The sequence below is a fragment of the Culex pipiens genome, chromosome 2 (genome assembly GCF_016801865.2).
Source record: "Culex pipiens pallens isolate TS chromosome 2, TS_CPP_V2, whole genome shotgun sequence".
Taxonomy (NCBI): Eukaryota; Metazoa; Arthropoda; class Insecta; order Diptera; family Culicidae; genus Culex; species Culex pipiens.
Genome location: NC_068938.1, coordinates 100,315,725 through 100,333,921, shown reverse-complemented (window position 1 = coordinate 100,333,921; position 18,197 = coordinate 100,315,725). Strand labels below are relative to the sequence as shown.

Below are 18,197 nucleotides of genomic sequence, written 5' to 3'. Positions count from 1 at the left end.
ACACCCAGGCATTTTACAAGCAGCGGGATTGCATCTGTTTTTTTTTTTTTGCTGTGTATTTATTTCTGTTAATTTTTGCCAATTTTCATGAATTATCAGTTCTTTTGAGCCTTTATGGTTAAGGTTTAGTGGGTTCACCTCATTTTATTACGAGAATTTTGAGATTTCAAAATATATTTCAAAAACAAACTTTATGACATAAACATAATTTATTTTTATGTATTCATAGATATTTTACAAACTTTTGGCATTTGTATAACAATTTTTCTCATTTTCGCTCATTTACCAGAAATTATATTGTTTCTCTCAATTCTCTCTCAACGTAGATCGTTTTTTTTTTTGTATTTTGTTGAAACTAATCAAAAAAAACGTATCAGCCAAAAGACAAAAAAAAGGATGTACAGAACCATATTTGCATGCAACAATGCTTGCAAAGCTTGTTGAAATAGATCAAAACAGGCTATACCATCAAAAAAAAAAAACTAGTAAGAATAGTGGAAAACCTAGGCAAACCAGCCAAAAGGCTGTGTGAAGAGAAAAGCTTCGCTGTTGAAATAGACGAAAAACTAGCTGGACTAACCGGTAGACCCGCAAGAATACCATAAAAACTAGCTAAAAATTAGCCAACAGACTAACTAATACCAGCGGCATTCAAAACAGACAGCATTTTTGCAGCTAGTAAATTAGTTTTAGCAACTGGTTCGAACTTTTAAGCCAAGTATTTGTTCAGGACTTAACTAAAAAAAATGGTGGTTGAAAAAACTACGAATTTTTTCAGGGTGTTCAATTATTTTTCCGTAACATTTGGGTAATTCTCTACCAACTCACACGAAATCGGGAAAAGTCGCCCCGACCCCTCTTCGATTTGCGTGAAATTTTGTCCTAAGGGGTAACTTTTGTCCTTGATCACGAATCCGAGGTCCGTTTTTTAATATTTCGTGACGGAGGGGCGGTACGACCCCTTCCATTTTTGAACATGCGAAAAAAGAGGTATATTTCAATAATTTGCAGCCTAAAACGGTGATGAGATAGAAATTTATGTAAAATTAGACGCCCGATTTGATGGCGTACTCAGAATTCCGAAAAAACGTATTTTTCATCGAAAAAAAAACACTAAAAAAGTTTTAAAAATTCTCCCATTTTCCGTTACTCGACTGTAATTTTTTTTGGAACATGTCAATTTATGGGAAATTTAATGTACTTTTCGAATCTACATTGACCCATAAGGGTCATTTTTTCATCTAGAACAAAATTTTTCATTTTAAAATGTCGTGTTTTTTCTTACTTTGCAGGGTTATTTTTTAGAGTGTAACAATGTTCTACAAAGTTGTAGAGTTGTGGAGAAGCATCAGTTGCATTATTATTTCAAAATCATCATGTTACGTTATTTGGAATAGTTCAAATTGTTACAGGAACATCAAAAATTATAATTTTATAACTTTAAAGTATGTTTCTGAGCCAAAACTTGAGTGAATGCTCTGCCACGTGTTCACCGTCTGACATGGGGCGTCGTAATTTTCAGCTAGCCGTCATAGCATACTAAGGACAATGCGTACATTTGAAGGGTGAATCGTTGATTCTGGAGACACCGGACGTCGATCTAATGCGCACCTTGGGGACAGAATGGACAACCCAAATTCCTTCTGGAATGTGTTCATTGGACCATCCCCTACACACCTGTCCTTATTCCGAGTGAATCCATGTTGTCCCCAGACCTGTAGGAACGATTGAACGAAAAGCATAAAAATCCCATAGTAATTTACATGTAAACTTTGAACCGCTGGGGACAGGCCAATTCTCAACCAAATTGGCTGATATTTGGCATGAGAGCCCCTATGGGTATCCTCTACTAGGGGAACCTCAGTTTGCCTGATTCTAAGAACTGTTTGTTTGGATGAAACACCCTAATATAGACATAAGAGGTTTGCTTATAAACATCACGAGTTATCGCGATTTTACGAAAAAAAGTTTTGAAAAAGTTACTTTTTGCGTTTCTCTTAGTTTCGTCGTCCGTGTCTGTCGCGGGTGACCATGAACGGCCAGGATCAACGACGACCAACATTTTCAAAACTTTTGACAAAGGACTTTGTCTTAAAGCTCTATCTGCGGTGTCAATGCAAAATTTTTCGAAAATGTAGCGTTACCGTCGCAAGCCCTCGGCGTGACATTCTGTTTCTGTTGCGTAGATGCCGTGAAAACTATTTAAGCTAAAAGTTAGCCTCTGGAGGATTTAGTGTCCATCAGACTTTCATCAAAGACGGACCTTACGTTGGGAATTTTATTGCTCACACACACACACGCATGTGGTGCACGAACTTGAGAGGAGGTCCAAGAAGTTATTGACGGTAGCCAGAACGGTCCCCGGAATACTGAAATGATCGGGAACAAATTGGTAGGATATCGGCCACACCCGGAGTGGCCAGTGCCCTGTGGGAAGGTTCTACCGGGAGGACATTTACGGAACCATACAAATTTGGGCAATATGGGTATCAAAATTCATGGTTTTTGATACTGGTAATGAAAATGACCATTTTGGCAGGATTGGCCACACCCGGAGTGGCCATTGCCCTGAGGGAAGGTTCTACCGGGAGGACATTTACGGAACCATACAAATTTGGGCAATATGGGTATCAAAATTCATGGTTTTTGATACTGATAATGAAAATGACCATTTTGGCAGGATTGGCCACACCCGGAGTGGCCATTGCCCTGAGGGAAGGTTCTACCGGGAGGACATTTACGGAACCATACAAATTTGGGCAATATGGGTATCAAAATTCATGGTTTTTGATACTGGTAATGAAAATGACCATTTTGGCAGGATTGGCCACACCCGGAGTGGCCATTGCCCTGAGGGAAGGTTCTACCGGGAGGACATTTACGGAACCATACAAATTTGGGCAATATGGGTATCAAAATTCATGGTTTTTGATACTGGTAATGTAAATGACCATTTTGGCAGGATTGGCCACAACCGGAGTGGCCATTGCCCTGAGGGAAGGTTCTACCGGGAGGACATTTACGGAACCATACAAATTTGGGCAATATGGGTATCAAAATTCATGGTTTTTGATACTGGTAATGAAAATGACCATTTTGGCAGGATTGGCCACTCCCGGAGTGGCCATTGCCCTGAGGCAAGGTTCTACCGGGAGGAAATTTACGGAACCATACAAATTTGGGCAATATGGGTATCAAAATTCATGGTTTTTGATACTGGTAATGAAAATGGCCATTTTGGCAGGATTGGCCACACCCGGAGTGGCCATTGCCCTGAGGGAAGGTTCTACCGGGAGGACATTTACGGAACCATACAAATTTGGGCAATATGGGTATCAAAATTCATGGTTTTTGATACTGGTAATGAAAATGGCCATTTTGGCAAGATTGGCCACACCCGGAGTGGCCATTGCCCTGAGGGAAGGTTCTACCGGGAGGAAATTTACGGAACCATACAAATTTGAGCAATATGGGTATCAAAATTCATGGTTTTTGATACTGGTAATGAAAATGGCCATTTTGGCAGGATTGGCCACACCCGGAGTGGCCATTGCCCTGAGGGAAGGTTCTACCGGGAGGACATTTACGAAACCATACAAATTTGGGCAATATGGGTATCAAAATTCATGGTTTTTGATACTGGTAATGAAAATGGCCATTTTGGCAGGATTGGCCACACCCGGCCATTACGACCAACCCAACCATACGACTTGGGCCAATATAGGTATCAAAATTCATGGTTTTTGAAACTGGTAATGAAAATGGCCATTTTGACTGGATTGGCCGCACTCGGAGTGGCCAGTGCCCTCGGGAAGGTTCTACCGGGGGGACATTATTCGAACCATACGACTTGGGCCAATATGGGTATCAAAATTCATGGTTTTTGATACTGGTAATGAAAATGGCCATTTTGGCAGGATTGGCCACACCCGGAGTGGCCATTGCCCTGAGGGAAGGTTCTACCGGGAGGACATTTACGGAACCATACAAATTTGGGCAATATGGCTATCAAAATTCATGGTTTTTGATACTGGTGATGAAAATGGCCATTTTGGCAGAATTGGCCACACCCGGAGTGGCCAGTGCCCTGAGGGAAGGTTCTACCGGGAGGATATTTACGGAACCATACGACTTGGGGCAATATGCGTATCAAAATTCATGGTTTTTGATACTGGTGATAAAAATGGCCATTTTGGCAGGATTGGCCACACCCGGAGTGGCCATTGCCCTGAGGGAAGGTTCTACCGGGAGGACATTTACGGAACCATACAAATTTGGGCAATATGGCTATCAAAATTCATGGTTTTTGATACTGGTGATGAAAATGGCCATTTTGGCAGAATTGGCCACACCCGGAGTGGCCAGTGCCCTGAGGGAAGGTTCTACCGGGAGGATATTTACGGAACCATACGACTTGGGGCAATATGCGTATCAAAATTCATGGTTTTTGATACTGGTGATGAAAATGGCCATTTTGGCAGGATTGGCCACAACCGGAGTGGCCATTGCCCTGAGGGAAGGTTCTACCGGGAGGACATTTACGGAACCATACAAATTTGGGCAATATGGGTATCCAAATTCATGGTTTTTGATACTGGTAATGAAAATGGCCATTTTGGCAGGATTGGCCACACCCGGAGTGGCCAGTGCCCTGAGGGAAGATTCTACCGGGAGGACATTTACGGAACCATACGACTTGGGGCAATATGCGTATCAAAATTCATGGTTTTTGATACTGGTGATGAAAATGGCCATTTTGGCAGGATTGGTTACACCCGGAGTGGCTATTGCCCTGAGGGAAGGTTCTACCGGGAGGACATTTACGGAACCATACAAATTTGGGCAATATGGGTATCAAAATTCATGGTTTTGACAAAAAACTTTGTCCTAAGGGCACTGTCTACGGGTGTCAATCCAAAATTTCGCGAAGCGAAAGTGTAACAATGTGTGTAATTGTTTAAACGCTTATAGCTTCCGCCCAATTCAAGCAATCTGCATGCTTTATCCACCAAACGAAAGGGGAAGTCTTAAATTGCAAGTAGACTATTTCACAAAGTAAATAAAACTTTGTTAAAGTATTCAAAAGTTAAGATGAAAATAAAAAATGAATGCAGGAAAAATACCGGCTGCTGATTGGCTGAGAGCACTTAGCAAATTTTGCATCCTCTCCTGTTTTCGTGGAACTGTCACGCGAGAATGTTGCACCACTGTTGCCACATTTCATGCGAACTATTTAAGCTAACGGATAGCCTCAGAAAAATTCAGTGCCTTAGGGACCATCCACAAACCACGTGGACACCTTTTTGGAAATCTCAAACCCCCCCCCCCCCCCTCGTGGACAATTGTCCATACAAAAAAAATCTTTTTTGTATGGAGCGTGGACAATCGCAATACCCCCCCCCCCCCCTAAAGTGTCCACGTGGTTTATGGATGGTCCCTTACGAGGTTTCGACAAAAGCGGATCCACGGTGGTAATTTTATTGCTCACACACACACACGCACACATTGAAAGACACAGTTTGTGCACTAAATTGGGAGGAATTCTGTTATTATGAAGATTGTAAGGACGGTCACCGGACCAGAATGATTTGCGGCAATGGGCTTGGGACCACATTTATAGGATATTGGCCACACCCGGAGTGGCCAGTGCCCTCGGGAAGGTTCTACCGTGGGGACATTAATCGAACCATACGACTTGGGGCAATATGGGTAGGGACCATCCATAAACCACGTGGACACTTTAGGTGGGGGGGGGGTAATGGCGATTGTCCACGATCCATACAAATTTCTTTTTTTGTATGGTCAATTGTCCACGAGGGGAGGGGGGGGGGGGTTTAAAAGATTCCCAAAAAAGTGTCCACGTGGTTTATGGATGGTCCCGTATCGAAATTCATGGTTTTTGAAACTGGTAATGAAAATGGCCATTTTGACCGGATTGGCCACACCCGGAGTGGTCAGTGCCCTCGGGAAGGTTCTACCGTGGGGACATTAATCGAACCATACGACTTGGGGCAATATGGGTATCAAAATTCATGGTTTTTTAAACTGGTAATGAAAATGGCCATTTTGACCGGATTGGCCACACCCGGAGTGGCCAGTGCCCTCGGGAAGGTTCTACCGGGGGGACATTAATCGAACCATACGACTTAGGGCAATATGGGTATCAAAATTCATGGTTTGGCCACTACGGGTGTGGCCCATTCGGGTGTGGCCAATCCGGTCAAAATTGTCATTTTCATTACCAGTTTCAAAAACCATGAATTTGGATTCCCATATTGCACCAAGTCGTATGGTTCGATTAATGTCCCCCTGGTAGAACCTTCCCGAGGGCACTGGCCACTCCGGGTGTGGCCAATCCAGTCAAAATGGCCATTTTCATTATCAGTTTCAAAAACCATGAATTTTGATACCTATATTGCCCCAAGTCGTATGGTTCGATTAATGTCCCCCCGGTAGAACCTTCCCCAGGGCAATTGCCACTCCGGGTGTGGCCAATCCAGTCAAAATGCCCATTTTCATTACCAGTTTCAATAACCATGAATTTTGATACCCATATTGGCTCAAGTCGTATGGTTCGATTAATGTCCCCCCGGTAGAATCTTCCCGAGGGCACTGGCCACTCCGGGTGTGGCCAATCCAGTCAAAATGCCCATTTTCATTACCAGTTTCAATAACCATGAATTTTGATACCCATATTGGCCCAAGTCGTATGGTTCGAATAATGTCCCCCCGGTAGAACCTTCCCGAGGGCACTGGCCACTCCGGGTGTGGCCAATCCAGTCAAAATGCCCATTTTCATTACCAGTTTCAATAACCATGAATTTTGATACCCATATTGCCCCAAGTCGTATGGTTCGATTAATGTCCCCCCGGTAGAACCTTCCCGAGGGCACTGGCCACTCCGGGTGTGGCCAATCCAGTCAAAATGGCCATTTTCATTATCAGTTTCAAAAACCATGAATTTTGATACCCATATTGCCCCAAGTCGTATGGTTCGAATAATGTCCCCCCGGTAAAACCTTACCGAGGGCACTGGCCACTCCGGGTGTGGCCAATCCAGTCAAAATGCCCATTTTCATTACCAGTTTCAATAACCATGAATTTTGATACCCATATTGCCCCAAGTCGTATGGTTCGATTAATGTCCCCCCGGTAGAACCTTCCCGAGGGCACTGGCCACTCCGGGTGTGGCCAATCCAGTCAAAATGCCCATTTTCATTACCAGTTTCAATAACCATGAATTTTGATACCCATATTGCCCCAAGTCGTATGGTTCGATTAATGTCCCCCCGGTAGAACCTTCCCGAGGGCACTGGCCACTCCGGGTGTGGCCAATCCAGTCAAAATGCCCATTTTTATTACCAGTTTCAATAACCATGAATTTTGATACCCATATTGCCCCAAGTCGTATGGTTCGATTAATGTCCCCCCGGTAGAACCTTCCCGAGGGCACTGGCCACTCCGGGTGTGGCCAATCCAGTCAAAATGGCCATTTTCATTATCAGTTTCAAAAACCATGAATTTTGATACCTATAGTGCCTCAAGTCGAATAGTTCGATTAATGTCCCCCCGGTAGAACCTTCCGAGGGCACTGGCCACTCCGGGTGTGGCCAATCCAGTCAAAATAGCCATTTTCATTATCAGTTTCAAAAACCATGAATTTTGATACCCATATTGCCCCAAGTCGTATGGTTCGAATAATGTCCCCCCGGTAGAACCTTCCCGAGGGCACTGGCCACTCCGGGTGTGGCCAATCCAGTCAAAATGCCCATTTTCATTACCAGTTTCAATAACCATGAATTTTGATACCCATATTGCCCCAAGTCGTATGGTTCGATTAATGTCCCCCCGGTAGAACCTTCCCGAGGGCACTGGCCACTCCGGGTGTGGCCAATCCAGTCAAAATGGCCATTTTCATTATCAGTTTCAAAAACCATGAATTTTGATACCCATATTGCCCCAAGTCGTATGGTTCGAATAATGTCCCCCCGGTAAAACCATACCGAGGGCACTGGCCACTCCGGGTGTGGCCAATCCAGTCAAAATGCCCATTTTCATTACCAGTTTCAATAACCATGAATTTTGATACCCATATTGCCCCAAGTCGTATGGTTCGATTAATGTCCCCCCGGTAGAACCTTCCCGAGGGCACTGGCCACTCCGGGTGTGGCCAATCCAGTCAAAATGCCCATTTTCATTACCAGTTTCAATAACCATGAATTTTGATACCCATATTGCCCCAAGTCGTATGGTTCGATTAATGTCCCCCCGGTAGAACCTTCCCGAGGGCACTGGCCACTCCGGGTGTGGCCAATCCAGTCAAAATGGCCATTTTCATTATCAGTTTCAAAAACCATGAATTTTGATACCTATAGTGCCCCAAGTCGAATAGTTCGATTAATGTCCCCCCGGTAGAACCTTCCCGAGGGCACTGGCCACTCCGGGTGTGGCCAATCCAGTCAAAATGCCAATTTTTATTACCAGTTTCAATAACCATGAATTTTGATACCCATATTGGCCCAAGTCGTATGGTTCGAATAATGTCCCCCCGGTAGAACCTTCCGAGGGCACTGGCCACTCCGGGTGTGGCCAATCCAGTCAAAATGGCCATTTTCATTATCAGTTTCAAAAACCATGAATTTTGATACCCATATTGCCCCAAGTCGTATGGTTCGAATAATGTCCCCCCGGTAAAACCATACCGAGGGCACTGGCCACTCCGGGTGTGGCCAATCCAGTCAAAATGCCCATTTTCATTACCAGTTTCAATAACCATGAATTTTGATACCCATATTGCCCCAAGTCGTATGGTTCGATTAATGTCCCCCCGGTAGAACCTTCCCGAGGGCACTGGCCACTCCGGGTGTGGCCAATCCAGTCAAAATGCCCATTTTCATTACCAGTTTCAATAACCATGAATTTTGATACCCATATTGCCCCAAGTCGTATGGTTCGATTAATGTCCCCCCGGTAGAACCTTCCCGAGGGCACTGGCCACTCCGGGTGTGGCCAATCCAGTCAAAATGGCCATTTTCATTATCAGTTTCAAAAACCATGAATTTTGATACCTATAGTGCCTCAAGTCGAATAGTTCGATTAATGTCCCCCCGGTAGAACCTTCCGAGGGCACTGGCCACTCCGGGTGTGGCCAATCCAGTCAAAATAGCCATTTTCATTATCAGTTTCAAAAACCATGAATTTTGATACCCATATTGCCCCAAGTCGTATGGTTCGAATAATGTCCCCCCGGTAGAACCTTCCCGAGGGCACTGGCCACTCCGGGTGTGGCCAATCCAGTCAAAATGCCCATTTTCATTACCAGTTTCAATAACCATGAATTTTGATACCCATATTGCCCCAAGTCGTATGGTTCGATTAATGTCCCCCCGGTAGAACCTTCCCGAGGGCACTGGCCACTCCGGGTGTGGCCAATCCAGTCAAAATGGCCATTTTCATTATCAGTTTCAAAAACCATGAATTTTGATACCCATATTGCCCCAAGTCGTATGGTTCGAATAATGTCCCCCCGGTAAAACCTTACCGAGGGCACTGGCCACTCCGGGTGTGGCCAATCCAGTCAAAATGCCCATTTTCATTACCAGTTTCAATAACCATGAATTTTGATACCCATATTGCCCCAAGTCGTATGGTTCGATTAATGTCCCCCCGGTAGAACCTTCCCGAGGGCACTGGCCACTCCGGGTGTGGCCAATCCAGTCAAAATGCCCATTTTCATTACCAGTTTCAATAACCATGAATTTTGATACCCATATTGCCCCAAGTCGTATGGTTCGATTAATGTCCCCCCGGTAGAACCTTCCCGAGGGCACTGGCCACTCCGGGTGTGGCCAATCCAGTCAAAATGGCCATTTTCATTATCAGTTTCAAAAACCATGAATTTTGATACCTATAGTGCCCCAAGTCGAATAGTTCGATTAATGTCCCCCCGGTAGAACCTTCCGAGGGCACTGGCCACTCCGGGTGTGGCCAATCCAGTCAAAATAGCCATTTTCATTATCAGTTTCAAAAACCATGAATTTTGATACCTATATTGCCCCAAGTCGTATGGTTCGAATAATGTCCCCCCGGTAGAACCTTCCCGAGGGCACTGGCCACTCCGGGTGTGGCCAATCCAGTCAAAATGCCCATTTTCATTACCAGTTTCAATAACCATGAATTTTGATACCCATATTGCCCCAAGTCGTATGGTTCGATTAATGTCCCCCCGGTAGAACCTTCCCGAGGGCACTGGCCACTCCGGGTGTGGCCAATCCAGTCAAAATGCCCATTTTTATTACCAGTTTCAATAACCATGAATTTTGATACCCATATTGCCCCAAGTCGTATGGTTCGATTAATGTCCCCCCGGTAGAACCTTCCCGAGGGCACTGGCCACTCCGGGTGTGGCCAATCCAGTCAAAATGCCAATTTTTATTACCAGTTTCAATAACCATGAATTTTGATACCCATATTGGCCCAAGTCGTATGGTTCGAATAATGTCCCCCCGGTAGAACCTTCCGAGGGCACTGGCCACTCCGGGTGTGGCCAATCCAGTCAAAATGGCCATTTTCATTATCAGTTTCAAAAACCATGAATTTTGATACCCATATTGCCCCAAGTCGTATGGTTCGAATAATGTCCCCCCGGTAAAACCATACCGAGGGCACTGGCCACTCCGGGTGTGGCCAATCCAGTCAAAATGGCCATTTTCATTATCAGTTTCAAAAACCATGAATTTTGATACCTATAGTGCCCCAAGTCGAATAGTTCGATTAATGTCCCCCCGGTAGAACCTTCCCGAGGGCACTGGCCACTCCGGGTGTGGCCAATCCAGTCATAATGCCCATTTTCATTACCAGTTTCAATAACCATGAATTTTGATACCCATATTGCCCCAAGTCGTATGGTTCGATTAATGTCCCCCCGGTAGAACCTTCCCGAGGGCACTGGCCACTCCGGGTGTGGCCAATCCAGTCAAAATGCCCATTTTTATTACCAGTTTCAATAACCATGAATTTTGATACCCATATTGCCCCAAGTCGTATGGTTCGATTAATGTCCCCCCGGTAGAACCTTCCCGAGGGCACTGGCCACTCCGGGTGTGGCCAATCCAGTCAAAATGCCAATTTTTATTACCAGTTTCAATAACCATGAATTTTGATACCCATATTGGCCCAAGTCGTATGGTTCGAATAATGTCCCCCCGGTAGAACCTTCCGAGGGCACTGGCCACTCCGGGTGTGGCCAATCCAGTCAAAATGGCCATTTTCATTATCAGTTTCAAAAACCATGAATTTTGATACCCATATTGCCCCAAGTCGTATGGTTCGAATAATGTCCCCCCGGTAAAACCTTACCGAGGGCACTGGCCACTCCGGGTGTGGCCAATCCAGTCAAAATGCCCATTTTCATTACCAGTTTCAATAACCATGAATTTTGATACCCATATTGCCCCAAGTCGTATGGTTCGATTAATGTCCCCCCGGTAGAACCTTCCCGAGGGCACTGGCCACTCCGGGTGTGGCCAATCCAGTCAAAATGCCCATTTTCATTACCAGTTTCAATAACCATGAATTTTGGCACTGGCCACTCCGGGTGTGGCCAATCCAGTCAAAATGGCCATTTTCATTATCAGTTTCAAAAACCATGAATTTTGATACCTATAGTGCCTCAAGTCGAATAGTTCGATTAATGTCCCCCCGGTAGAACCTTCCGAGGGCACTGGCCACTCCGGGTGTGGCCAATCCAGTCAAAATAGCCATTTTCATTATCAGTTTCAAAAACCATGAATTTTGATACCCATATTGCCCCAAGTCGTATGGTTCGAATAATGTCCCCCCGGTAGAACCTTCCCGAGGGCACTGGCCACTCCGGGTGTGGCCAATCCAGTCAAAATGCCCATTTTCATTACCAGTTTCAATAACCATGAATTTTGATACCCATATTGCCCCAAGTCGTATGGTTCGATTAATGTCCCCCCGGTAGAACCTTCCCGAGGGCACTGGCCACTCCGGGTGTGGCCAATCCAGTCAAAATGGCCATTTTCATTATCAGTTTCAAAAACCATGAATTTTGATACCCATATTGCCCCAAGTCGTATGGTTCGAATAATGTCCCCCCGGTAAAACCTTACCGAGGGCACTGGCCACTCCGGGTGTGGCCAATCCAGTCAAAATGCCCATTTTCATTACCAGTTTCAATAACCATGAATTTTGATACCCATATTGCCCCAAGTCGTATGGTTCGATTAATGTCCCCCCGGTAGAACCTTCCCGAGGGCACTGGCCACTCCGGGTGTGGCCAATCCAGTCAAAATGCCCATTTTCATTACCAGTTTCAATAACCATGAATTTTGATACCCATATTGCCCCAAGTCGTATGGTTCGATTAATGTCCCCCCGGTAGAACCTTCCCGAGGGCACTGGCCACTCCGGGTGTGGCCAATCCAGTCAAAATGGCCATTTTCATTATCAGTTTCAAAAACCATGAATTTTGATACCTATAGTGCCCCAAGTCGAATAGTTCGATTAATGTCCCCCCGGTAGAACCTTCCGAGGGCACTGGCCACTCCGGGTGTGGCCAATCCAGTCAAAATAGCCATTTTCATTATCAGTTTCAAAAACCATGAATTTTGATACCTATATTGCCCCAAGTCGTATGGTTCGAATAATGTCCCCCCGGTAGAACCTTCCCGAGGGCACTGGCCACTCCGGGTGTGGCCAATCCAGTCAAAATGCCCATTTTCATTACCAGTTTCAATAACCATGAATTTTGATACCCATATTGCCCCAAGTCGTATGGTTCGATTAATGTCCCCCCGGTAGAACCTTCCCGAGGGCACTGGCCACTCCGGGTGTGGCCAATCCAGTCAAAATGCCCATTTTCATTACCAGTTTCAATAACCATGCATTTTGATACCCATATTGCCCCAAGTCGTATGGTTCGATTAATGTCCCCCCGGTAGAACCTTCCCGAGGGCACTGGCCACTCCGGGTGTGGCCAATCCAGTCATAATGGCCATTTTCATTACCAGTTTCAAAAACCATGAATTTTGATACCCATATTGGCCCAAGTCGTATGGTTCGAATAATGTCCCCCCGGTAGAACCTACCCGAGGGCACTGGCCACTCCGGGTGTGGCCAATCCAGTCAAAATGGCCATTTTCATTATCAGTTTCAAAAACCATGAATTTTGATACCTATATTGCCCCAAGTCGAATAGTTCGATTAATGTCCCCCCGGTAGAACCTTCCGAGGGCACTGGCCACTCCGGGTGTGGCCAATCCAGTCAAAATAGCCATTTTCATTATCAGTTTCAAAAACCATGAATTTTGATACCTATATTGCCCCAAGTCGTATGGTTCGAATAATGTCCCCCCGGTAGAACCTTCCCGAGGGCACTGGCCACTCCGGGTGTGGCCAATCCAGTCAAAATGCCCATTTTCATTACCAGTTTCAATAACCATGAATTTTGATACCCATATTGCCCCAAGTCGTATGGTTCGATTAATGTCCCCCCGGTAGAACCTTCCCGAGGGCACTGGCCACTCCGGGTGTGGCCAATCCAGTCAAAATGCCCATTTTTATTACCAGTTTCAATAACCATGAATTTTGATACCCATATTGGCCCAAGTCGTATGGTTCGAATAATGTCCCCCCGGTAGAACCTACCCGAGGGCACTGGCCACTCCGGGTGTGGCCAATCCAGTCAAAATGGCCATTTTCATTATCAGTTTCAAAAACCATGAATTTTGATACCTATAGTGCCCCAAGTCGAATAGTTCGATTAATGTCCCCCCGGTAGAACCTTCCGAGGGCACTGGCCACTCCGGGTGTGGCCAATCCAGTCAAAATAGCCATTTTCATTATCAGTTTCAAAAACCATGAATTTTGATACCTATATTGCCCCAAGTCGTATGGTTCGAATAATGTCCCCCCGGTAGAACCTTCCGAGGGCACTGGCCACTCCGGGTGTGGCCAATCCAGTCAAAATAGCCATTTTCATTATCAGTTTCAAAAACCATGAATTTTGATACCTATATTGCCCCAAGTCGTATGGTTCGAATAATGTCCCCCCGGTAGAACCTTCCCGAGGGCACTGGCCACTCCGGGTGTGGCCAATCCAGTCAAAATGCCCATTTTCATTACCAGTTTCAATAACCATGAATTTTGATACCCATATTGCCCCAAGTCGTATGGTTCGATTAATGTCCCCCCGGTAGAACCTTCCCGAGGGCACTGGCCACTCCGGGAGTGGCCAATCCAGTCAAAATACCCATTTTCATTACCAGTTTCAATAACCATGAATTTTGATACCCATATTGCCCCAAGTCGTATGGTTCGATTAATGTCCCCCCGGTAGAACCTTCCCGAGGGCACTGGCCACTCCGGGTGTGGCCAATCCAGTCAAAATACCCATTTTCATTACCAGTTTCAATAACCATGAATTTTGATACCCATATTGCCCCAAGTCGTATGGTTCGAATAATGTCCCCCCGGTAGAACCTTCCCGAGGGCACTGGCCACTCCGGGTGTGGCCAATCCAGTCAAAATGCCCATTTTCATTACCAGTTTCAAAAACCATGAATTTTGATACCTATATTGCCCCAAGTCGTATGGTTCGATTAATGTCCCCCCGGTAGAACCTACCCGAGGGCACTGGCCACTCCGGGTGTGGCCAATCCAGTCAAAATAGCCATTTTCATTATCAGTTTCAAAAACCATGAATTTTGATACCTATATTGCCCCAAGTCGTATGGTTCGAATAATGTCCCCCCGGTAGAACCTTCCCGAGGGCACTGGCCACTCCGGGTGTGGCCAATCCAGTCAAAATGCCCATTTTCATTACCAGTTTCAATAACCATGAATTTTGATACCCATATTGCCCCAAGTCGTATGGTTCGATTAATGTCCCCCCGGTAGAACCTTCCCGAGGGCACTGGCCACTCCGGGAGTGGCCAATCCAGTCAAAATACCCATTTTCATTACCAGTTTCAATAACCATGAATTTTGATACCCATATTGCCCCAAGTCGTATGGTTCGATTAATGTCCCCCCGGTAGAACCTTCCCGAGGGCACTGGCCACTCCGGGTGTGGCCAATCCAGTCAAAATACCCATTTTCATTACCAGTTTCAATAACCATGAATTTTGATACCCATATTGCCCCAAGTCGTATGGTTCGAATAATGTCCCCCCGGTAGAACCTTCCCGAGGGCACTGGCCACTCCGGGTGTGGCCAATCCAGTCAAAATACCCATTTTCATTACCAGTTTCAATAACCATGAATTTTGATACCCATATTGCCCCAAGTCGTATGGTTCGATTAATGTCCCCCCGGTAGAACCTACCCGAGGGCACTGGCCACTCCGGGTGTGGCCAATATCCTATAAATGTGGTCCCAAGCCCATTGCCCCAAATCATTCTGGTCCGGTGACCGTCCTTACAATCTTCATAAGAACAGAATTCCTCCCAATTTAGTGCACAAAATGTGTCTTTCAATGTGTGCGTGTGTGTGTGTGTGTGTGAGCAATAAAATTACCACCGGGGATCCGCTTTTGTCGAAACCTCGTAAGGTACTGAATTTTTCTGAGGCTATCTGTTAGCTTAAATAGTTCGCATGAAATATGGCAACATGGTGCAAATTTTGCCTCCTCTCCTGTTTTCGTGGAACTGTCACGCGAGAATGTTGCACCACTGTTGCCACATTTCATGCGAACTATTTAAGCTAACAGATAGCCTCAGAAAAATTCAGTGCCTTACGAGGTTTCGACAAAAGCGGATCCACGGTGGTAATTTTATTGCTCACACACACACACGCACACATTGAAAGACACAGTTTGTGCACTAAATTGGGAGGAATTCTGTTATTATGAAAATTGTAAGGACGGTCACCGGACCAGAATGATTTGAGGCAATGGGCTTGGGACCACATTTATAGGATATTGGCCACACCCGGAGTGGCCATGGCCCTGAGGGAAGGTTCTACCGGGGGGACATTTATCGAACCATACGACTTGGGGCAATATGGGTATCAAAATTCATGGTTATTGAAACTGGTAATGAAAATGGGCATTTTGACTGGATTGGCCACACCCGGAGTGGCCATGGCCCTGAGGGAAGGTTCTACCGGGGGGACATTTATCGAACCATACGACTTGGGGCAATATGGGTATCAAAATTCATGGTTTTTGATACTGGTGATGAAAATGGCCATTTTGACAGGATTGGCCACACCCGGAGTGGCCATGGCCCTGAGGGAAGGTTCTACCGGGGGGACATTAATCGAACCATACGACTTGGGGCAATATGGGTATCAAAATTCATGGTTTTTGATACTGGTGATGAAAATGGCCATTTTGACTGGATTGGCCACACCCGGAGTGGCCATGGCCCTGAGGGAAGGTTCTACCGGGGGGACATTATTCGAACCATACGACTTGGGGCAATATGGGTATCAAAATTCATGGTTTTTGATACTGGTGATGAAAATGGCCATTTTGACAGGATTGGCCACACCCGGAGTGGCCATGGCCCTGAGGGAAGGTTCTACCGGGGGGATATTTATCGAACCATACGACTTGGGGCAATATGGGTATCAAAATTCATGGTTTTTGATACTGGTGATGAAAATGGCCATTTTGACAGGATTGGCCACACCCGGAGTGGCCATGGCCCTGAGGGAAGGTTCTACCGGGGGGACATTAATCGAACCATACGTCTTGGGCCAATATGGGTATCAAAATTCATGGTTATTGAAACTGGTAATAAAAATGGGCATTTTGACTGGATTGGCCACACCCGGAGTGGCCAGTGCCCTCGGGAAGGTTCTACCGTGGGGACATTAGTCGTACCATACGACTTGGGGCAATATGGGTATCAAAATTCATGATTTTTGAAACTGGTAATGAAAATGGCCATTTTGACCGGATAGGCCACACCCGGAGTGGCAATTGCCCTCGGGAAGGTTCTACCGGGGGGACATTAATCGAACTATTCGACTTGGGGCAATATGGGTACCAAAATTCATGGTTTTTGATACTGGACATGAAAATTACCATTTTGATTGGACATTTTCCGAACCATACTTGTTTTGGCAATTTATATCCACAGAGGTGCCAAAGATTGAAAACATTTTATAGGAATAAATTATTTAGGATTAAATACATAGGCAATGTTTTAAAAATATAAAATAAAATAGAATATTTTTTAGGAGTTTTGTACAAAGTTCTTTGTCATATTGGTCATGTAGAACATAACCACCTGCACCTTTTTTTTCGTAAAATCGCGATTACTCGTGGTGTTTATAAGCAAACCCCTTATGTCTATATATCAAAAATTTTGTAATTGTCTACTCTACAACTTTGTAGAACATTGTTACACTCTAAAAAATATCCCTGCAAAGTTAGAAAAAACACGAAATTTTAAAATGAAAAATTTTGTTCTAAATGAAAAAATGACCCTTGTGGGTCAATGTAGATTCGAAAAGTACATTAAATTTCCCATAAAATGACATGTTCCAAAAAAATTTACAGTCGAGTAACGGAAAATGGGAGAATTTTTAAAACTTTTTTAGTGTTTTTTTTCGATGAAAAATACGTTTTTTCGGAATTCCCTTTGACACCAAATTTCTATCTCATCACCGTTTCAGGCTGCAAACTATTGAAAAACACCTCTTTTTTCGCATGTTCAAAAATGGAAGGGGTCGTACCGCCCCTCCGTCACGAGATATCAAAAAACGGACCTCGGATTCGTGATCAGGGACAAAAGTTACCCCTTAGGACAAAGTTTCACGCAAATCGAAGAGGGGTCGGGGCAACTGCTGTGTGAGTTGGCGGAGAATTACTCATTTACGATTAACCTCCTTTCCGTTTGATTAAAAATCTCAGTTTCTGTTTTAAAATAATTAATCTTACTTCTTGAAAATCCAAATTTAAAATTGCATTATTTTTCAAAGTTTATGTCTATGCAAAGTCAGGGGCCAAAAAATATTTTAATAAAATAATTTAAAATTTAAATGGAAATAGAAGTCTAATCGAGTCAAGTTTAGCATTTATTACTTGAAATGGATCTTTTCAAGCCCGAAAGCTTTAACTGTTTGTGAAAATAAAATCAAGATTTTTTTTTTAAAGAATCAATTAAAGGTGGAAATTTGTAACGCCCTTATTGAAAAAAATCAAATTTCCAGTGATTCAAACT

General features: G+C 44.7%; 1 protein-coding gene across 6 annotated transcripts in view; it reads right to left on the bottom strand.

The window, feature by feature from the left end:
* Positions 1–18,197, bottom strand: part of LOC120413114 (phosphatidylinositol 3,4,5-trisphosphate 3-phosphatase and dual-specificity protein phosphatase PTEN) — a 146,135-nt gene that overhangs the window by 79,956 nt on the left and 47,982 nt on the right. The window lies entirely within an intron of this gene.